This window comes from Lycorma delicatula, chromosome 1 (assembly GCF_047948215.1).
Source record: "Lycorma delicatula isolate Av1 chromosome 1, ASM4794821v1, whole genome shotgun sequence".
NCBI lineage: Eukaryota > Metazoa > Arthropoda > Insecta > Hemiptera > Fulgoridae > Lycorma > Lycorma delicatula.
This window is the reverse complement of record NC_134455.1, coordinates 389,815,710-389,839,625: the sequence shown is the minus strand read 5'-3', so window position 1 is coordinate 389,839,625 and position 23,916 is coordinate 389,815,710. Positions and strand designations below refer to the sequence as shown.

The window sequence follows — 23,916 nt, the reverse complement described above, 5'->3', positions numbered from 1 at the left end:
AGGCAAGACGGTCGTATTAAAACCCCGTGTTTTCGCTTCCTCGGGTTTCTGTTTTTTATTAATTAAAAATTTACTCGATTAATATTACGTCAGAGTGTATATTTTTTTGAACATTTTGAAGCGATTAGATCAGTTTTAGGACGATTCTAAGATTTATTATAGATTTTTATAGTTTTTAAATGTAATATTAATTTTGCGAATAGACATCTTTCTTCACCGTTGAGAGCGCGTGTGTTGTGAGGTTGTGTACGTCGCCGGGCCAGCTGTACTTCCTTACTCTGTTGCTATTGGCGCAGACGGGATCACGTGATGCGCGCTGCTGCTCTGCGCACCTGGCTGAATACGGCTAAGCAACCCTTGCCGCTAACAAGCGCCTCTGCATTTATTCACCAGCTGATCTATCGTAACGGGTTTTCTATTACAGTAATTATCCTTTCAGTTAATGTACTAATTTTATTAATTAATATTTAAATTAAATTATCGTAATTCCCTATAAGTAAACTACAGTATCTTATTATAATAAATAAATAAAAATATACATTTCATATCCTCTTCAGTATTACTTGAACTATATTTACCGAAGGCTAAAACAGGAAAAGAAAGTATACATAATAATTAAAACTACGGTTGGCTGAGCCACGGCTTAGTCACAGATTGGCAACATATATTTTATTGAGAAAGATAAAATGTTTAAAATGATTGGTGAAAAATATGGAACACTTGTCACGGATTAAATCTAAGTCCAGATGACTTAGTAGCCTATATATATATATATATATATATATATATATATATATACAAACACACCGAGTTGTTGGCGATGAAAAATCGGCAAAAAAGCTCCCTTAGCCTTGAAATCCGCCCTTACCGCGTCGAAGCGATTTTTCCAAAATCGTTGTTGTCACAGTTAAAAAGTCGAAAAAAAAACCCAAAAATACTAGATTTTCTGCTGAATTTTTTGACAAGCACGTTTTTGTTGCGCGACGCGGGTCCGGGCAGTTAAGTTTTGAAATTCGGCCTTAAGGGTTGATTTATAAAAAAATCGTAAACGAACGAACCAAGCATCAGAGTAAGAAAAGGAAGCTACCCAATACGTAAAATCGGCTCGGAAAACCGATTTTTCAACTATAAATGGATTATCTCCAACCGTTATCGGTATAGAACAGTACCGTTAATTGAACCGAAACGAAAGTAGGATCGAGTTGAAAATACGGTAGACTGTTAATTTGACGACCTCCAACAAGGCGGTGAAATTTGAAAGCGATCGGTCGGCCGGTTTTTCGCAAATTCAAGTATGAAATCCGGTTTCACGTTTTCTCAGGCGAAATGCAAACTTACAGCATTTCCGTATACCCGATATATGCATTATGACGGAGAGAAACCGTTCACGATTAAAAATGAGATTCGCCCAAGATAGGGTCAGGAAAGATGAACTAAAAAAGAATTCTCAGCCAGTAAGACGGACAGCAAGCCAGACGGACAGCCAGCCAGCCAGCCAGGAGGACGGACAGACAGACAGACAGACAGACGGACGGACGGACGGACGGAGAGCCAGCCAGCCAGACGGACAGATAGAGAGACAATCAGACGGACGGAGAGCTAGCCAGCCAGCCAGCCAGGTTTTTAATTTTAATTGACCTCGATCTTTAACAATTAAATGTCTTCATTGCTAAAACTTTTATTAATTTAAGAACTTTAATTTTTTAATTTTCTTCTAAGAAATACAATTTTATTTTTATTCTATAGTCGGGTTTTTAATTTTAAATGATGTCAGCCAGTTAGACGAACAGCCAGCCAGAAGGACAACCAACCACACGTTACTGGAAAATCCTACAACTACGTTGTCAGCGTTGATTTGTGGTAGGCGTTCAATTTTCATTAAAATTGACAGGAGGGAGAGAGCGAAAGAGTATCAGAGAAAGATATAGGGTGAGTAAGAGAGAGAATAAGAGAGAGAGAGAGAGAGAGAGAGAGAGCGCGAGAGAGTAGACAAATAAACAGAGAGAGAGTGAGAGGCAGACAGACAGATAGAGAGAGAGAGAGAGAGAGAGAGAGAGAGTAAGAGAGAGAAACTGAGAGAGTTTATTTATTAAATTGTCATCAAAAGCATCTCTTGTAAATTCTGATGCATATCCAAGAAACGCGACGATAATATTCAGTAGCAACACGCGACTCTTGCATAGGCAATGTCCATAGCTCACATTACACTTGTACGGTCGGCAGACTGGTGTAGCCGCGAGACTTAACTTACAATGTACCTAGTCAGAGGAGTAGTAGAGGTAGCATCGGCAGTCGGGCCAAACTAAAGTACTGTAATTTCACAACTAACTTAGAAAAAATTTCACTTGTATTGTAGGTAGACTGGTGTAGCCGCGAGAATTCACGCACCAGGTTCCTAGTCAGAGGTTCCGTACTAGCGTCGAAAGTCCGGCCTAATCAAACCCTTCTAATTTCACTATTTACAAAGAACAAATTTCACTTGTTTGGTCAGAAGACTGAGGTAACCGCGAGACTTAACGCACCAGGTACCTAGTCAAATGTATAGCAGTGACAGAGTCGACAGTCAGGCTTAACTAATGTATTGTAATTTCACAACTTACATATAACAAATTACACTTGAATTGTCGGCAGATTGGTGTAGTCGCGGGACTTAACGCACTAAGTACCTAGTCAAAGGTGTTGCAGTACAGGCGGCGACAGTTGGCCCTAAATACAGTATTGTAATTTCACAACTTACATAATCATATATCACATGTACAACCGGGATACTGGTGTAGCCGCAAGGCTTAACGCACCAGGTTCCTAGTCGAAGTTTTTGCAGTGCTACCGTGGACAGTCGAACCTATTTAATATATTGTAATTTCACGACTTACATAGAACTAATTTCACTTGCATGTTCGGCAGTCTGGTGTAACCGCGAGATATAACGCACCAGGCTCTACTCAGAGGTATAGCGGTGCTAGATTTGATAGTCGTGCCTAATTAAAGTATTGTAATTTCACAACCCTAATAGAACAAAGTTCACTTCTATGCTCGGCAGCTGGTGTAGCTTCGTGGTTTAACTCTCCAGGTACCTAGTGAAAGGAGTGGAAATCACTAGTGTAGCCGCGAGGCTTAACGCAGTAGGAACCGAGTCAGAAGTCTAACAGTGGTAAATTATCGTAAATTCCCTACTTACATAGAATAAATTTTACTTTTATTGTCGGCAGACTGGTGTAGCCGCAAGACTTAACTCACCAGGAACCGAGTCAAAGGTTTTGCCGTGTTAGCTTTGAATTTCGGGCTAATTAAACTATTGCAATTTCACAGCTTAAAAAGAATAATTTCACTTGTATGTTCGGCGGACCGGTGTAGCCGCGAGGGTTAACGCTCAAGGAACCTAGTCAGACGTGTAGCAGTGGTAGCATCTCCAGTCTGGCTTAACTAAACTATTACAGTTTTATTATTGTTTCATGACTTACATAGAACAAATTTCACTTGTATAATCGGCAGAACGGTAAAGCCGCAAGACTTAACGCACAAGGCACACAGTCAAATGATGTGTAGTAGTACAACCGTCGACAGTAGATCCTAACTAAAATATTGTAAGTTCAGAACATCCATAGGTAATATTTCACTTGTACGGTCGGCAGCTAGTGTAGCCGCGAGACTTAACGCATCATGTACCTAGTCAGAGGAGTAGCAGTAGTTTTTTTTTTTTTTTTTTTTTTTTTTTAGGGCGAAAAACGGTTGAACGTTATCATCGCCCGGAAAATAAATAAATAAAAGTAATTAAGGTTGCTAGATAAAATTAAAACTTAAATCTACTATCACAAAAACAAAATCCGGAATGGGTGTAAAAGGCCCATTCTCGGATAACAAAAACCCTAATATGTAACTTAAAACTACGTTAAAAACTATCACATTAAAAATAAATAAAACTTAAAACTAAAAAAGGAGATAAAACTTAAAACTATTACGTTTAAAGTCTTACAACTAATATCACAAAAATCTTACAACTAATATCACAGACGAATTTAAAAAACAAACAAAAAAACAAAAAAAAAAAACAATAAAAACAAAATTCCGATAGGGAGTGTAAAAGGCTCGTTACTCGGATAACAAAAACAATACATAGGACAATACATACAATTACAAAAGAATACATACTTATTAAATTTTTTGCAGTAACCCAATACTACGTAAAAACATAAACATCCGGTTTAAAACCTCCTTATCGTCACGCAAGATACCACGGATGTTACTAGGAATTTTAAATTTACGACGCAATGCCGCATAACATATGCAGTCCACGAGTATGTGGCGCACAGTCATGCGGCAGTTGCATCTTGCGCATAGAGGTGGTTGTCCTCTTGTAAACAGGTACTCGTGTGTCCTATCCGCAATCGACAGAGAACTACTTCCTCACGCCGGGGTTTTCTGTATGAGGAGTTCCATGGTAATACAGAATCTTTAATCTGACGGAGTTTATTATCGACGGTAGCTGTCCAATCACCTTGCCACCTTGTTCTTAATAATTGTTTTACATAGTTAATGAAGTCAGAAGTAGCAACTCGGGTGGTGAAAGGAGGCTGGTTACATGCTTCTTTGGCAGCGGAATCTGCATGTTCATTACCTGGAATCCCTACGTGGCTAGGGACCCGGCAAAAACTTAATTCTGTGTTGCGATTATTCAACTCAGCGATTGCGTTGTAAATTTCAATGACAATAGGATGTTTGGAATAAAAGTTTTTTAAGGCTTGGAGAGCGCTACACGAGTCACTGCAAATAAGAATTTTTCTATATATAGGGTTAATGATGTTTAGAGCCTTATTTGTATCGTATAGTTCAGCGGTAAACACACTCGTAATACCGGGTAGACCAAACATATAAGTTCTCTCATTAACAACAAATGCACACCCAACTGTATCGTTTTGTTTCGATCCATCAGTGTATACAACCGCGTCTGGTTTCATCTTGGAGAGAACACACTGAAACATTTGCTGAAAGACAATAGATGGTGTTGATTGTTTATTGTATGTGGTCAGGTCAAAATTAAAATTTATAAGGTTTATTCTCCACGGAGGATATGAGCAAGGATATATAGGAAAGAATGACGGTTTGTCAACATTTATATGCTGCAGCAGACGCCAGGTACAGATACCTACCGGTGCAGTACGACGTGGATGGTCCTCATACTTTCCTAGATTAGGATTTCTAAAGACCGACTCAAGAGCCGGGTGATTTGGTTGTTCTCTGTGACGAGCAAAATACGATAATAAAAGCTGGTCTCGTCTATCCCAAAGTGATGGTTCACCACAGTCTACAAGTAAGCTTGCGACAGGACTTGATCTAAACGCGCCTGTGGCAAGCCGAAGGAAAGCATGGTGTACACTATCCAGCATTTTAAGCACGGTTTGACGAGCTGAAGAGTAGGCTACACAACCGTAATCTAAACGGGAGCGAACAAAGGAATAGTAAAAACGTATCATACATGATCTATCGGCTCCCCAGTTGGTGTTAGTAAGGACTCGCATCATATCTAGAATTTTGGAACATTTTGTTTTCAATTCTTTTAAATGTTTGACCCAAGTAAGACGGCTATCAAAAAATAAACCTAAAAACTTGACGTAAGTAGAGATAGTAATAGTCTCACCGTTGAGAAAAATTTGCGGAATAGAAGGGTTTCGTAGCCGAAAAAAAACTACACATTTTGTTTTTTCGGATGAAAATGTGAAACCAGTAATCCTGGACCAAGCTTCAAGGTGAGATATAGTGTTCAGCAGTAGTCTCTCTGCTGTAGGTGCCGAACGGCTTGCAATGTAGATAACAAAGTCGTCAGCAAATAGAGAGCATGAGACAGGAGCCTGAACACATTTGGTAATATCGTTTATGGCTACAGAAAATAAGGTGGCACTTAATACACTACCTTGGGGCACTCCATTCTCCAAGATGACACTATCTGAGAGCGAATTATCCACACGAACACGAGCCGTTCGGTGATTTAAGAATCCCCGGATAAAAGCAAGCATATTGCCCTTGATTCCCCATTTTTTTAGAGTGTTAAGTATACCAGGCTGTGTCGTACGCCTTTTTTTATATCGAAGAAGATGGCGACGAGGTGCTGCCGATTTAGGAAAGCGTTTTGTATGGCTGTTTCCAGTGACACTAAATGGTCAATAGAAGATCGTCCTTGTCGAAAACCACACTGTTTTGGAGATAGAAAGCCATGTTTCTCCAGGTACCATGTAAGTCTGCGGTTTACCATTCTCTCCATTATTTTACACAAAACGCTTGTTAATGAAATAGGGCGGTAGCTTGAGGGGTTTGTTTGGTCTTTACCAGGTTTTAGTACTGGTATAATAAATGCTTCAGACCAGCCGGGTGGTTAGACTTGTTCGGAGAATAAACCGTTGAAAATATTCAAAAGTTGTTGTAGTGCCGAATTAGGAAGTTGTGAAAGCATGGAAAGGCGAATGTTGTCCGGTCCAGGGGAAGTGTCCCGTGAATTTTTAAGTGCATGCAACAATTCTTTAAATACGAATGGAGTGTTTAATTCACCAACCGAATCACCAATGTTTAACGATAATACTTCTATTTGTATCTTGTACCGTTGAAAATCGTTATTATATGATGAGGTGAGAGACACCTAGCGGAAAGATTTTGCTAGACTATTTGCCACTTCCGAGGATGATGAAAGGAGTTCTCCTTCATCAATAAGACCAAGAATAGATTGTTTCGGTGATCCGAAGATTGCACGAATTTTCTTCCATACAGTAGACGTGGAAGTAGTGCGTGAGATAGTGCTCACGTATTTCGTCCATGAATTCCTCTTAGCGTCCAAGAATACTCGACGGCACACCGCTCTAGCCCTGCGGTATAAATTTAGATGTTCTGTTGTAGGCCTACGATTAAATTTACGTAGTGCCTGCCGTCGATTCCTAATAACATTTTTGCAATCATCGTTCCACCATGGAACGAAAGGACGTCTAGGATTACCCGATGTTTGTGGGATATATCTGTTGGCATTCTCAAGTATCATGAACGTAAAACAAGAATATTGGTCGAGGATGTTCGCTCCATCGTCATACTGAGATTGGAATGCTTTATGGTATCCGTTCCAATCTGCCTTTTCAACAATCCATCTCCGTGGCCTTCTTTTAATCTCGCAGTCTACACCGAAACTAATAATAATTGGTCTATGATCACTGCCGTGAAAGTCATCACAAACCGACCAATTAAAATGAGGGAGTACATTCGGTGAGCATATGGAAAGATCAAGGTTAGATACAGTACCAGTTGATAAGGACATGAATGTGTGTGATCCATTATTCAGTAGGCAAAGGTCAAAATCTTGTCTCAATCTGTTTATCATATTTCCTCGAGTGGAGCAGAAGGTTGAGCCCCAGGAAATATGATGGGCATTGAAGTCTCCTACTATTAACGATGGAGATGGTATTTGTGTGAGGAGATTTGAGACATCTAAAGCACTGAACTCAGTGTTCGGTGAGAGATACAGATTGCAGATATGCAATTTGAAGGGAGTAGAGACCTTTACTGCAATAGCAGGAATGACAGTGGTTAGTTGAATTCTTGTAGCTGACACCCCATTCTTCATGAAAATCGCTACTCCACCACTCTCCCTACTGTCTACTAGGCAGTCGTATCTCTCGCAGAAGTATCCTCTAAGTGTAATTCGGTCATGTTGTAGAAGGTGAGTTTCTTGGAAACACATGATTAGTGGATCATGTGTGTGCGCTAGTACTCTAATATCTTCAATGCGGGACCGAATACCTCTAACATTCCACTGAATAATGTTCATAAGTGTAAAAAATAAATAAAAAAATAAATTTCGGAAATTATATAAAAATTAGTTGTACGTGATTCGGTTTTTCTTTTTTGTATTTTTTATTTTAAAGAACTCCGATGCCCTAGTGTCTGGTGGTTCTTCAACCATATCCTCCAGTATATGAGGTGATGGTGGAGGAGATTTATTTGAATGGGATGCTGTAGTTGACATCCCAGAAGAGGTAGTTATGTGGGTTCCCTTTATGGGGAGCTTATTAGGTGGCTTACTGCCAGCTGTGATAGTCGCTATTCGTGGCGGTACGACTTTGGGAATAGGAACTTTCGTGTGTATCATACTGTTTGATTCACTAGCTGCGACGGAGGACTTTTTATTCATTTTTGTCAGCTCTGAGATAGTGGCTGTAAGTGAAGCTACTTGATCAGATAGCATCTGAACAAGTTTTTTAAGCTCATTGCAGGATCCGCACTGCTGATTATTAGCATTTGTAGGAATTTGTTTAGATGTAGCGGTGGCAAAAGATACGTCTGGTTTAACCAGGTTCCGTGAATTGTTTATCTTTTTATATTCTCTACGTGCAGCCGGAAAAGATGGTTTTTGCTCCGTACAGATTTGTAGAGTTGCCTTTTCTTCTTTAAAAGTTGGGCAATCTCGGGAGCGGGCTGTATGTGGACCACTGCAGTTTGCGCATTTTTCACTTTCTTCGCAGTTAGTGTCATTGCGACCTTCTTTAGCACATCGAGCACAGATCTCGGTTTTTGTACAAGATGTTGTAGTATGACCAAAACCTTGGCATCTGAAACATCGCCGTGGGTTGGGTATGAATGGTCGTACCCGAACCGAGAGGTAACCCACTTTAATCTTCTCTGGTGGAACAGGGAGATTGAATGTTAATATAAGAGACGGTGTCGGTTCTTCTGTTCCGTTCTGCCGTTTCATTATACGTTTCACTTCGACAACATCTTGGTGGCAAAGCTCATCAACTATTTCCGAGATATCTATATCTAGAAGGTCTCTACAAAAAATTACACCCCGGCTCGTATTTAACGTTTTGTGGCATTCTGCACTTATATTTATACCACCCATATTACGGAGACGTAAGATAGATCGACTCTGTTCATCGTTGAATGTTTCAACCAGAATCGATCCGTCGCGTAATTTCCTGATATTCTTTGGGGAGCCACTTGCACCTGTTATGGTTTTGTTAATTAAGAAAGGTGAAACCTTTTGAAGGGAGCCACCTTCCTGACTATTTCTGAGAACAATGAATCTAATATTTTTATATTTCGATTCTAAGAAATTCTCTTCAGTAGGACTTTTATCCTCGTCAGACGAAGCTGATCGAGGTCTCTTCGCAAGACTTAATTTGGTGGTTTTTTCAGATGGACCACCAACCATCATTGTGTTTGTTGTTGGAACTGAAATTTTGGTCCCACGAGTACCGGCGAAAAATGGACCACTCCAGCAGAGCGCACGCGTACTGGAGCTAGAGCTAAGTACAACTGGGTTCGCCCTGGTGCCCAGAGGACATCGTTCGAGACTCACTACGTAGAGCCATTCACCCATCGGCACGATTTGTTCCCACCTTGGGTTACGGTTGCGTTTCGTAAGATGTTGCAACACCACCGAGTGTTAATGTAAGAAATATCAGTGTAGGATGTTGTTGTGTAATTGTGTGAGTGTGTATGTTGTAATTTATGTAGTGTTCTTGGTGTAGTATATGTGTATAATGTAAAGTGTTCTGCAGCTCACTGTATAGTAAGAAGAATAGCTGCAGAGGCTAGGCCCGTGGGGACGCCAATCCCCAAAGTCTTAAAGAATAAGACTCCCCATCGGGGTGAGTAGCAGTAGTGGCGTCGGAAGTCGGGCCTAGCTAAAGTATTGTAATTTCAGAAATTGCTTAGATCAAGTTTCACTTGTATTGTCGGCAGACTGGTGTAGCCGCGAGATTTAACGCACCAGGTATCTAGTCAGTTGAATAGTGGTGCTAGTGTCGACAGTTGTGCCTAACTAAACTATTGTAATATCACAACTTACATAGAAAAAAATTCCACTGTATGGTTGGCAGACCAGTGTGGCCGAGAAATAACGCACCAGATACCTAGTCAAACATTGCTTTGGTCGCCATTCTTCATCAAAACGGTTTTTAAGCACATTGTGCTTAAAACCGTCAATCGATAATTGAGCGATAATAACCATAGATTGATTTGAGGAAATATATTAGTAGTAAATTTGTTGAAATTTTCATCCATTTACACCACCGGGATAGACTAGTGGTTATATCGACATCGAAAATCAACTGATTTCGAAATCAAGGGAGTATAAAGTTTCAATACAAGTAAAGGTAGATAATGGAGGTATAATAATCGCAGATGGGTGTGAGAAAATGCTTCAGCAGTAAATTTGTTTTAATCATTTTTTTGGCTAGAAAAATATTTTTTGGAGCAGCACCACCGCTAGTTTTGTCTACAAGCCTTGATTGCTTTTTTCTATTCTTCTGAAGGAAATGAGATCTTTTGTGTGATTCAACAGAAATATAAGAACACGAAAGATTTTTTATAATATTGTTTTAAACTAATCGTAAATGATATAGCGGAACCAGAATAGGAGATCCTAATCTTATTGGGAGTAAATAATATCGTGTGTTCGAGATTCGACAAGGATATTAAGAGAAGACAGAGAAAGACATACACACACACACACACAGATATATAGAGAGAGAGAGAGAGAGAGAGAGAGAGAGAGAGAGAGAGAGAGGCATACACACACACACAGCGAGAGAGAGAGAGGACTTACACACACACAAACAGAGGAAGAGAGAGAGAATTGGTCAAAATGGTGTCTCTGAACATAATGTGTGGTGTTGGAAGATAAAACTTTTCTGGTTTTACTAATGCCTGCCTAACAACATTCTTCTCTCCTACAGTTAGTGCCTCTCTCTTTGACACTGCTCTTTTATATAATGGTTTTTCCTATTATCCCTGCTATCCCACTCACACAAAAAGCAACAGAACTTAGTGTATCCAAGTTGCAGTACAAGTAAAAGCACAATTGCTTCCAGATCTCTACAAATATGCCATAAATATTTGTTTGAATCTTGCTCATACAAGTTTCATATTTTCATAAGACTCCATGTGAACAGCATGCTAATGGTATTGATGGGTATTTATTTCTAATATGAAGTAGAACAGTTTTCAAACTAAGCTTTGATGAGTCAATAAAAAGTCGCCATTTGTCAGGATGGTGCATATGTTCCAAAGCTTCCAGTAAAGAATCCATATCATTACAGTATACTAAGTTTTCATACTAAGAAAGGAAATGTTCAAATTCTGATTCTCATAGAAATCACTTATTTTAGTGTTTGGTTGTAAAAAATGTCATCCTTTCAGTCTTGGTGATATTGGTCTTGGTGGTATTCTTGCTTGATTATTTGTTAAATTTAAATCACGAACCAGATTATTTAATTCTGACTGATTAATTAAATGGGATTCAGTAAATCTGTTTTCTAAAAATTTTGGATCTCTTTCTTCATCGCCTGATAAGTCAACACAAGATTCAACATTTTCATCTTCATCTAAGTTCCATGTTTCTGAAATTGAAAGCTCTTGGCTATGACCGCATGGCAGAGGGAATATCAGGATATTAAACAGTACATCTAATTTTAGCTGTTATTCCAGATATCTTTATTTCATAAACATAACAGTCTATGGTGTGATCCTTTAGTTCTCTCCAAACCACTGGAATTGTAAACGGTACATGATGAAATCCATTTGGCCAATCAGTCAACAATATTACACAAGAAGCGCAGCAAATCTGAGGAGCCCAAGATTGGTCCTGATCACTTAATTTACATCCAAAATACAGTTCATATGACATTTTTATTAGTGAAGTTATATTTCTTTTCTGAGAGGGGAGTTATATTTCTGTTTAATTTTATAAACATTAACGTTAACTACAGAGTAACTGAAAAATAGACCCTCACAAGAACAACATATACACTAATCCATACATGCACGATCCTTAATAAACTGCAAAAAGTTCATTACTCCTCTGATATTGTTGGACAATGTTCTCCCTAATTCGGGGTTTATCATCGTTTCGTTTATTTGTATTTGGTTTTGATCTTAATTTGTGTACATGTTCTCTAGTTTTCAAATTTTCTTTGTCTTTATAATCATCATCCTGTCTTAATCTTTTTATTCTTTTCTTGGTCTTAACAATTTCTTCCTCTTTATAATTATCATATTCTCTTAATGTTTTTATTCTTTCTTTGGTCTTAATGTTTTTTCCTCTTTATATTTATCGTCTTTTCTTAATTTTTTATTCTTCCCTTGCTCTTAACAATTTCTTCCACTAATCGGACCACTAATAACAAAAGTTATGAGTGATCCGATGTTTGAATGACTTGTAGGATGCTGCATGAAAATCATTTCAAAATGTGGTAAACAACTTCCTTGGAAACCAGAAAGCCAGTAACTACAGATAACTTGTGAGTGAACTCCTTCAAAACTACAAAGAACTTTGGTGTAACATGTTACTCAAAATCCATTTCTTACATTCACATTTGGATTTTTTCCCCTAAAAATGTCAGCGCCGTCGGTGATGAACACTGAGAACGCTTTCACCGGGACATATCTACAATGGAAACACAACAACAGGGAAATTGGAACCCAAAAATGTTAGCTCATTATTACTGGAATCAAAAGAGGGATCTACCTACAGCAAATTACAGCAGAAAATCCAAAAGAAGTAGATATTAAGTGAGTACAAAATGCATGTAATGTATTGTCATATTACGTTCATCATACATTTTTTGTTTCAAAAGAAATTTCAGTTACAAAAAACTGAGCCCGATAGAAAAAAATCTTACGTATGTGAAATTAGCATTAAAAAAATACTATAAGAATCAGCCTCTTGCTCTCATTTAACAAACAAAAAATTAAATTTTGTTGACCACTGTAATTAAAGTGATGGAGAGGATTTGATAAGAATATTTAAAATTAAATGTAATGAATGTGATAAAATTTTATTGGTAAAACTAACATCTTTTAAAAAGAGATTTATGGAACATTACAATCCTTACACAAACGGAGAGGTATGTTTATTACTGCCGACCATTTATTGTGTAGGTATAGTATTACTGATTATAAAAACCATTTAGAAATGTTGGAAATTTGCAACAACAGTAATACAATGGGTATACTTGAAAAATATTGTATTTATAAATTTAAACAAAAGTACGAAATGATTAATCAACAGATAGTTTTTGAAGATGATTTAAGGACATGGTTGTAGCAGTTGGTTACAGTATTTACAAATGTAGGCCTGATGTTTTAAATTTGTTTCAAGTTTTGTGGTTATAAGGGTTTATATTTTGTAAATTTCTATTTTTGCTTGTAGTAAATTAGGAAAAATTTGTAATTTTGTACCGACTGATGATGCGGAATTCCGCGAAAGTCGACTTTTGGTATTAATTTTTTAGGTTCTGTTACTGTGTTTGATGGTTATTTTGTTATTTGAGGTTATTTGGCACAGTGGTTAGTTATGTTGATGAATTATTTAAATTTGCACTAAGATTATTTATTATAGTTAAATATATTCCAATCTGAAGGATAATATCACCTTTTGGAGCTTGTCTTACATTTTGTACTTTTATAAAAACAATTGTACAAAAAATTCTAATAGTTAAAACAATATTATACATCATTTAAACAACTTTCGGCATTCTACTTCTAAAATTGTAATATTGTGTAACAGACAAACGGTACGTAGTAAATAAGAATCAGTATGCAGCAACTGCTACAATGTTGTTAATGTTTTGTAAAAGTGAGGTTAGTTTTGTGGTACGTGATTGAATTTACCATCTTATTTGAACTAAAAGGTGTTTATTTTGTGAAAAAATATGATCATCTTTTATTAATTTTTTTGATAATCGTAAACATTTAAGTGATGATATTTTGGATGAGCTAATTAATACAAATTTTGAAATGACCGGTAGACAGTGACTATAATTAGATTTGCGAAACAACTTCTGTTTCGGTAAGTAAACTTTGAGAGTATTAAGACACTGTAATAGTCAAAGTGAGGTAACACCTAGATTTAGTAATGTGAATTTACCAGACGTTTTCGAAGATAAAAATAATGAGGTTAAGTTTGAGAATCAAAGTAGAACCACAGTTAGACAGTTAGGTATTAAATTTCAGAGGATGATATGCATGATTGTAAATGAAGTGTACTCTTGTACAGTCTCGAGTCCACCATTCCTGAGATGTGTGGTTAATTAAAACCCAACCACCAAAGCACACAGATATCCACGATTTAATTCTCAAATCCTTATAAAACTACCTTTATTAGGATTTGAACCTTAGAACTCTTGATAGGTTAGACCTATCTGGAAAAACCAAAGTATTTGAGGCACTGACCGACATTGATTTTTCTGGTAGCTCATACTTATCTGATTTTAATGATTTACATACTTTATCAAGCCAAAATTAAATTTTTTTTAAAAAATTTTAATTTTGGCTTCTAATAACATCTGATGGGTCTGGTGATAAAAATCCCATATTTGTACAACTTGCAGTGTTTTTGTAGATGTTTATGGCAAATAAAAACTTTTCTTGTGTATTTTACTAATAAAAAAGTTATAACCTCTTAATAATAATTAAAAACCTGTTAAAAGTGATACCATTTTGACTCACTAAATAAGGGGGTTTCATGTCTTCTTTGCACTTCACATTTTTTTATATATTTTTTTATATTTAGCCCCTATGTTGATGATGTTGACGCTTTCAGTATTTTTAAAATAGTTCTTTTTAAAATTATTAATGATAGATTGAAGTAATTTAATAACTTAACCAATACCAGTAACATAACAATTTTGATTCAAACGTGCTTGTAAAACTTACCCAAACTGAGATTTCAATGAGTAGCCTACATCTTTTTTCAAGAATTCATTTTTATTTTTATGTTAGTTTATTTTTGTAAACACTATAGAAGAAAAAATAAATTGGAATTTTAATTATTCTTCAATTAAATAGCCAGATTTTGTGGCAATGAAAGTTCATTATTTAGTGTGGTTAACCAACAGCTGTGATATCTCTTCTGATAATTCTCTTAAACTTGTGTGAGAACGACCCATCACTGTAGTTAGTTCAAGTGGTTAGTTCAAGTTCTCAGGACTTTGCAGATCGGTACCCAAACTTTGTCTTGTTGAGATTTTTGAAGTGATGATGATGATGATGGTCCAGCTGGGTGTAAAAAATGAACCTGCGCATCATCATTTTCGAAGCTAATATCTACCATTGCTCCTACCCACCACTGATCATCATACACATAAGAAATAGAGTCTTTTTCCTTAAGTGAAAGTGATACAATACTTGACACAGGATGGTCTTCATATTCCTTGGAATCTGAAGTAAAGTAACATCTTACAATGCCTTCTGACACAGGAACGTACTTTTGGTAGCATCTAGTACCAACAACTCTTTCACAGCAGTCAAAACAGTTTTTTAGAGTTTCTGAATCTTAGTTATCTCATCTGATTTAATCAAAAAATACTTTGTTTTTCAGCTTGTGACTACAAAATGAATACATTTCATCAACGTGGCCTTTGCCACCTCTTTTTGTTGTTCCTTCCACACCATTCCAGGTATTTTTCCCATGGGATGATCCAAAGAAGTGCCATTCGATTTCAAGGTCAAAGTCTTTTTTGTGACTGTACAAATAAGCAAAATTCTTTTTACTTTTATACTGACTTGAAGCACCATCAATAAAACAGATGAGTTTTTTAATGTTCTGATGTACTTCGTTGATATGGTCTGTTAAAAGTTTTTGAAAGCAATAAAATGTTAGTGCATCTTGCTTCAAGTGATAACTTAAAATACTAACACTTTTGTGTTTTAATACATTATTTTCCTTGAAATAGAACACAAAAGGGTTGAACTATGACTTGGCTGTTGACCCAGTGGAAGCTTTGTATCTCATCTTGAACAAGAATGAAAGGTTTTCTGTGAAGTCTGCCAACACCAAACATTTTTCTTCAGCTAGTTATGATTTTTTTTTTTTGTTGAAAAATTGAGCTTGAGATTTTGACATGAAATGGTAAGTTTTCAGCTTTTCCAATTTTTCCACTAATGATTCGAAAACTCATCTTTGGTCTGAAGAACAGTAATCATCTCTGCCCTATCAGCTGTTACCCACTGTTTGTACATTATTTTATCTGGCAACACATCATACTCTTCGGAAAAGTTGAGCATGTCAAACACTGCCTGCTTACCTTGACATTTGGTGCACACATTCATCATACAGCTGTAGTTTTCCTTGTCACAAACAAAGATGTCTATTAAGTCCTTGTAATCAAAATTAAGTTTGGGACCGTCAATCATGAGTTTGATGTTCTGGTGACAGACACAAACTGTATGAGTACCAGATGAACCAGCCAAGATATATCATTTTGGACAGAGTTTGCAGCACATTGATCTTCCAATTTTTCCTCATGGTTTACACTTTTAAACGAGACATACAATTCATTTAAGTTTATCAGAACAAGGCACTTTTACTTATGCACTTTGACACCATCACACGTGCTAACACAGTCCTTTTTATTAGGACATAGCCTGCTATTTTGTCATCTTCATAAATAACAATTTTTTTAATTGTGTTGATACTAATTCCTGTTTTATATCTTTTACCTCAGTAGAATGCTGTGTTCATTAACTAATTCTCTAGTAAGTCTAACCAAACACTCAGATATATTGAACTTTAATATTATTTTAGATATGGTCCAAGATTTTTGTCTCACGATTACCAACAGGTATACTTAATGCAGTTTTTTTTATCCTATTTTCAAATGTATTCGGAATTTCTGCATCACCTACAGATTTTTTGTTATTTTAATTTTTTAGAAATATTTTAAAACATTTTTTCATCCATTTTTCCATTGTCCAGTAAAAGCTCCTAGAGTATTATAAATATGATGGAATCCAATGAGCTAACTCTAAAGGTAGCGTTGCTATTGTTGTGCAGGTTCAGACATGTGTAGACATGGACATATATTCATCAGAACGATGCAAGTTGTGAGATAGTAGTGAACCACTAAACACGTCCTTGTGAATGCTTTGTGTGTCTGAATTATTGTGTATTACATATTTTACAACTTTATTTCTTTTAATTAGTCGTTAGTTACAAAATGCGTACAGTTGTTTAAATCATCGTAACAATTTTTGTTATGTATCTATTGAAGTGACGCTCAAGTCCCAAAGGCAAAACCTTACTCCATTAGTAATAAAGTATTATGAACTTTATTTTGGGTGTAAAGTTTGGGGACTATGATTTGCGGGAAACCCAAAGATCACTCTTCTGACTGTTATTTCTGCTTAACAAACATTAAAGGGATTACATCAAAATCAAAACATACAGTGGTGTACTCTAACTTGTAATCTGCAATGAGACCAGTTCCACACTGTGAACAGTTGCCTGAATATGTGACATTAGACGAAGAGAGCTCAGAGTATGATTGAACTAAGGAAGAAAGAGAAACAAATTGTGGACACAATTATTGAACAAAACAGTTCATCAGAGCCTCATTTACCACTCAAGAAAATCTTAACGATCTCATACGAAATTTAAAGTTATCCAAAAAACTGTCAGAAATGTTTGCTTCCCGGCTAAAACGAAGCCGGGATTCACATTCATATAGTTCTTTGTTCTGCTTAGAAAAAATACTTTTAAAACTACACGAAGATACTTTGCAGGAACTAAATTTAAATTTGGAAAAATGTGTTCTTTAAGAATTGTCTCTAATGTTATATGTCAAAGTTTTTCTTAACTGTTTTTTTGAGTTCTCTAAGGATCACAACAGAACTGTCTATACAGGTGATATTTATAAGCACTAGTGACATCTGAATTAACACATAAAAATATTAGTTGTTTTTCATCACTAAATTCACAAATTTTAATAAGTTCTGTTGGCACTGTTCTACACAATGTTTCTTATTCTTCACTCACATAAATTCCTATGGAACATTATTCTTTCATTGTTTTGTGTGAAATTACTTGAAAATAATGTAAAAATTTAACTGATTTTAAGATTTGCAGTTATAATATTACTAAGTAAAACTTATTTATTTAATAAACACTTCCAAACACAGAATGAAATTTGAGACACTCTGTAAAAATGTGAACAGGTCACTGACTAATGTCAGACTGACCAGTCTGTAAGTGTAAAGCTAAATGATGCAACAAACATAAATGAACATCCTGCAACATGAATTTTCCTACTGGAAATGATTTCAAGCGCCTGTTATAACATGGACACTGCAATTGAATGGTTCAAACAAGTCTATTTCGACTATAGTAAGAAGTTTAAAAATATTAAAATGCCAAGACAAGAAACTCCTGTGGAGCACTTATTCGGTGAGTCAAAATGAGTTAAAATTATTAAATAAATTAATTAAAAATCCTAACTTGATTGTAATTAATGTATAAATGAAATCCATTGAGCTTATATTCATGTAATATATTTTACAGACCTTGACAATTTCTTTTTTTATGTAACACCTCTTAAATTGTTTTTAAACTATGTGCTTACAACTTATAATTGCATAAGAAAGTATATTCATATTTTTGTAGCCGATCAATTCATTACATATTGTCAAACAAACTTTCAGCCTGATTAGGAAAAAACTACAATTTCCCAGTTGTTAGAAAGTATTTTAAATTCTGTAGTTAGTGAAAAGATTATAATTTTTTGCCATCTTATTAGAGGAACTGCTTACATTTGGTTAAAATTATACCTTTCTAATTGTAAACAGGTAGTGAAATTTCATCTTTTTATAAGAAAACATGTGTAAAAAGTACATTGTCACTTCAAGATGACAATGTAATAAAAATCCTAAATCGATTATATGTAAGCTAGCTGGTTCTAATTTCAATGGCTTTTGTGTGCCAATTGATAATATTCTTATACCCTGTTTGAACTATAATGGTTTATTCTCCCATGAACACGAACAAACTGCTTTCTATAAATCTTCACTCTACCGTACAATTTCAGGTTAAAAAAGTCATAATTAAAATAATTTTAATTCTTTTCTAATGATATGTAATTAATTGAAATTAAAAACAGATGATCTTAACATTAATACAATATAATTCAAATCTGAGTTTAATTGTATAAATTTACAGTTTAATTTATTTCTCATTCACATCAGGTTACAACACTTCCAAAAAAAAAATTTCAACATATCTCCTGATTATAATTTATTACCTTAATTGCAATATAAATATCAAATATATTTTCTTTATAAAAATCAAATTTTATAGTTAATAATTTATTTATAATCGATAACATGATACAAACTGAATCATCAGGAACTCATGCTCTATAGCGTAAGATAAAGGTAGCAAAATATAATTTAAGTCAATAATCAGGCATTTCTAGATTACGTAGATGTAATAATGAGAATAGATAACCTGTTTTTCTATAATTGATTGTTCTGGTATTAAGAAATATTTACAATAATCATCCGACATTCATGTATTGCCAAGTTATTAATGATGCAACCAAAATGGATAATCATGAATTATATGTAGAGGATCACATTATATAGGTTTGAGAGTAAGAAAGCCTGCAAAATTTATAAAATCTGGAGGAGAATTCTCAAAATATAAACCATAACTATGCTAAATCTTTTCACAGCAGTAATAAAGATTTACATTTCATCATTCAGATGATAGAAGAATTTGTAATGGGAGATGTTTTAATGAAATGTAATCTTAGTTTTATAAGCAGAAAGAATCATATTTTGATAGAGACTATTAAAATATATTATTTAATGACCCGTTGAAGTGAAATGTTCTTTATTATCCTTTTACTCTCTGTTATGCCATTTTCCAGTGGAATCGGTTTCAGATTCATTCTACTTCAAAATACTTGACAGACAGGATGATCTAAGTGAGAATATTTACACGATGAAAATATTCCCAAAATGGCCTGCTCATATCCCAAATGGTACTTCAATATAATACGTCTAGAAATATATGGGAAAATGTATTTTAGGAGTAGACAACTCTCCACAGAACTTTAATCGGCTTTAGATATCTTGCTAGGTTTATTGAATCAGATGACTGAAAGAATTAATGAGGGACATTCAATAATTAACGAGACAAATTGATGTAGAGAAAAAACAGTTCATTCGATGACAATGAAACTTTTTGAGGGTCAAGTTGGCAATCATGGGAACTTATTTAATCTTAACATATCTGTTTTTGTTGATTTCAGAATGTCAGCTCTGCTTGAAACATGTACGCTGGAAGAGCAACATTCAGTGATAAGATTTTTGCTATCAGAAGATGTGAAACCGGCGAAAATTTACTCAAGAATGTTGAAACAGTACGGTTGAAAGTATTTAAACCGCAATAATGTGTATAAGTGGGTAGAACAATTTAATTTGGGTAAAACAAGTATGACTGATCTCCATCGCTCTAGAAGACCAGTATAAGTATCGACTATTGCAATGCAAAATTGTACAAATGATCTTATTCACGAAGACAGGCGAGTCAAAATTTCTTAAATTGCTAGTTTGTGTAATATGAGTGTTGGATCTGCACATTCAATCATTCATGATGTGCTGAATTATTGTAAAGAATAGTTTGAAGCAGAAGGTAATCAATTTCTAGATCATATAATAACCTTTGATGAAATGTGGATACACCATTTCGAGCCCAAATCCAAACGGCAAACTCTTGTGTGGAAACATCCGAATTCACCCACCATGCAGTCAACAAAAATGTTTTAATGTAACTCCACACAATACATTGTCCTACAAGAAAGAGCTTTATTATGCTTCTGTTGCTATTTTTAAGAAATTATGAAACTATTTAAAAAGTTTTCTTCCAAATTTATTTAAAATACACTTAAAAGATTTTATTCTACAAAACCAATTCTATGATTTTTTTAAAATTATACTAATTATACAATTTTTAAAAAGTTCTGAATCTCCTGTATCCAATTCAACTGTTACTTAAATTATGTACACAAATTTAATTAATGCCTACTGAATTGTGAATTACTTGGTTATATATTTTTTTTATCTTCATGTATTTACCTTAAGATTATTTTATGTGACCATATTTTACATAATTAATATGTATTTTAATCATATCTCTTTCTATCTTATCTTATCAGACAAATGCTCGGGAAGTTCCTTTTTTTATCTGGTGAGTACCATATCCCTTCTCATCATTAATTATAAAATGTATTACTATGTACTGATTTGTTTTATTTTGCTTGATAAATTAATTCACCGCAGACACTTTGTACGTGGGAATATGAAAATCAAATTTTTTAGCTTATGAAAAATGCTATGCCTTTCCACAATTCAAACCCAGAATACCCAAATGAAAAGTCGAGACATTACCGCTCATGGAGATCACCAAATGAATAGAATTATTAGAACCTTGTGTTTTTATAAGACTATTATAATAAGTTAATATTTTCATAATTACAAATAACAGATGAAAAAAGAACAGTGAATTAATAATAAGAATGTTCATTAAGCTGCTGATGATCTTGGCTGCCTGTAAACAGGAGTATAGTTGCTTCACTTAAATGTAAAATGGAGTACACATTTTGTACTTAAGCCTAAGTACAAATATCTAGCGGTTTGCTGTACCTGAATTTCTTCATCGTGATTGAGTACAATAAATACTTGTCTGCTGAATAGCACTGTGAAGTGACAGTACAATTTCTTAACCAACACCCAAGATTCTTAGCACTTGCTACAAAATTTCACGTACTTACAAAAAATAAGTTAGAAGAGTAAAACAGAAAAAAAGAAAGTTTAATGCGATATATAAATTAAAGTTTTTCCATCAAGTAGTTTGTTATTTATAACTAATAGGAAGGCACACTTTTCTTTCTTCTAGATTAATTATAGCTGAATGTTCTGTGATATTCTTACGTTTTTTATTTATTATTTAAAAAAAAACCTTCTGAAAAATATTTCCTCTCTGTTAGTGGTTTCAAGTTTTAATCGTTTTGATTGTTATTATGGAAAGCTTTTTTAAAATGCATCCTTAAGAAGTTTATCACAAAATCCTGTTGCCATTCTTTGAAATTTAAAATTATTAATATTGCCTTAATTATTGTCTCGAGTTATTTTGTTTCTTTCTTTTTAATAAAATTAAAGTACTTGAGTGAACAGCATGGTAGTGTGCAACTTTTAAATTCAAAATAATTATTTTTATAAAAGTAATTTAATATTCTTTAAACTGTGGACAAGATCGATAAATTTTTTATACAAAGACAACCTATTATTATTTCATTCACAAGATAAGTTCATAGTTCACCCTGTATGTATCATTAAAAGAGATCAGCCTTAAAGACTTTCCCGTACTTAAATATATTTACTATTAACCCGACATATTATTAGAGAGATTTTGGAGGAATTAAGCATGTAATTTCCTAAAAATGTAAGAAGGATGCATTTTGTTTAACAGAACCACTTTTTCTTTTGGTAACGTAGTATAATGTACAGCTTATAACAACAATGAACTAAACATTACCTTACCTGTCTTTCACTTGTAACTAAAATAATCAAATTACAATTCAAAATAAGTTCCATTATTAACAAACAGTAGTACTACCTGTAACGTAATTTATTGAAAATTTATAGGTCAAAGATTTTTTTTTTATAAATGTATAGCCAGGAATTGAGAAAATAACTAAATTTTATATTTATAGCTGTTATGTCTGTAAAATTTATTCTTACCTTGTTGAATAAAAATTGTCCCATAACACAAGTCATACCGTAAGAATTTAAACTAGCACAGTATGCTCCAATGTACTTCCCATTTCCAGAAAATTCATTATTCTGAAAGTAAAAGATATTATGATATGTAACGTGATAATTTCAAAATTATTATTATCGTAATAATTATGTAATAACAATTTTTATTACTGAATAAAAAGTACAGGTAGTTAATTTATATTTTCAGTTTATACAAAAAATTTGCCTTTTATTTTGTACAACTACAAAAAAAGGATTAAGAAGAAACAGGAAAATAAGGGATTCTTTGTCAAAAACAAAGTTCTGACAATGTTTATATTGTTTTTTTTTCACAGGACTGAAAACGAATCCTGTTTACCCTGTATTTGTATTTTCAATACTTATATTATTTTGTTCATATGTTTTTATTTTTGGTTAATGGCTGAAGTATACTGAAAAGGTAGAGAATCAAATAAAATCTGTAATGTATAATATAATTTTATTATTAGAATTTGTATAGTGGATTGTGCTAGTATATTAGATATCGGAATTTTCATTGCTGTGAAAACTCACACAAATACTTAGTAAGCTATCTTTGGAACATTTTTATTTATTAATCACTTTTTCAAAATCTCATCAATCCATAATGTTACACTTAAAAACTAATGTTCAAAATAACATGATTAATTTAAAGAAAAAAATATTTATTAAAAAACAATTTATTAAAAAAAAAAGTTATAGAAATTTTCATAAAAATGTATGTGCATGTGTTGGCCAGTATTTTGATTAATCTCCCTGAACTGGCTTAAAATAAATGCTTTAAAAATAGCTTTAAAAGGATATATATATAGAGAGCATCCTTGTCCTGTACCGTACAGGATAAGGATGCCACTGACCGAGTAATTATTACTTCTTGGTCACCCGTGCTATATGGTTACTTGTGTTTCATGTCGTGGTCAATTTTTTTTTAAATTTTAATCAAATAACTGGAAGGAGTTGCAGTCAGTCTTGTTGCACATACAGTAATAGTGACGATGACTGTGTTGGTTGAGCCACAATGTCATACACCATTGCACCCCTTAAAAAATTGGAATTCAATCAAACAATACCGAAAATGGTATTTTTATATTTATCCAAAAAATATTTTCAAGCCTAAATTTACTAAATGTGCGTTTGGTATAATTGGAAGTGGGAAAAATTTTCAATCGTTCAAATTTTTTTATTTTTCTCATACCTTTCAAGGTTGAATTTAAAAAAATCTAGAAATTGGCTTTTAGATATTCACATGAATTTTACACATACCAAAACTAAAGTTGTCATGTTTATTTGTTACTAAGAAATAAAAAAAGTAATAAATTCATTGTT

At 34.2% G+C, this 23,916-nt stretch overlaps 2 long non-coding RNA genes across 3 annotated transcripts in view; one reads left to right on the top strand and one right to left on the bottom strand.

Annotated features, from left to right (window-relative positions):
- Window positions 1–23,916, top strand: part of LOC142317352 (uncharacterized) — a 60,825-nt gene that overhangs the window by 32,443 nt on the left and 4,466 nt on the right. Inside the window, exon 2 of one of the 2 annotated variants that reach the window (XR_012754716.1) lies at window positions 20,064–20,336. The exons of the other annotated variant lie outside the window; for it this stretch is intronic. This is a non-coding gene — a long non-coding RNA (uncharacterized LOC142317352). The remainder of the gene's footprint in view (window positions 1–20,063; window positions 20,337–23,916) is intronic. 2 annotated transcript variants of the gene reach the window in all.
- LOC142317353 (uncharacterized) overlaps window positions 22,570–23,916 on the bottom strand; it is a 30,163-nt gene continuing 28,816 nt past the window's right edge. The window contains exon 4 of the long non-coding RNA XR_012754717.1: window positions 22,570–22,656. This is a non-coding gene — a long non-coding RNA (uncharacterized LOC142317353). The remainder of the gene's footprint in view (window positions 22,657–23,916) is intronic.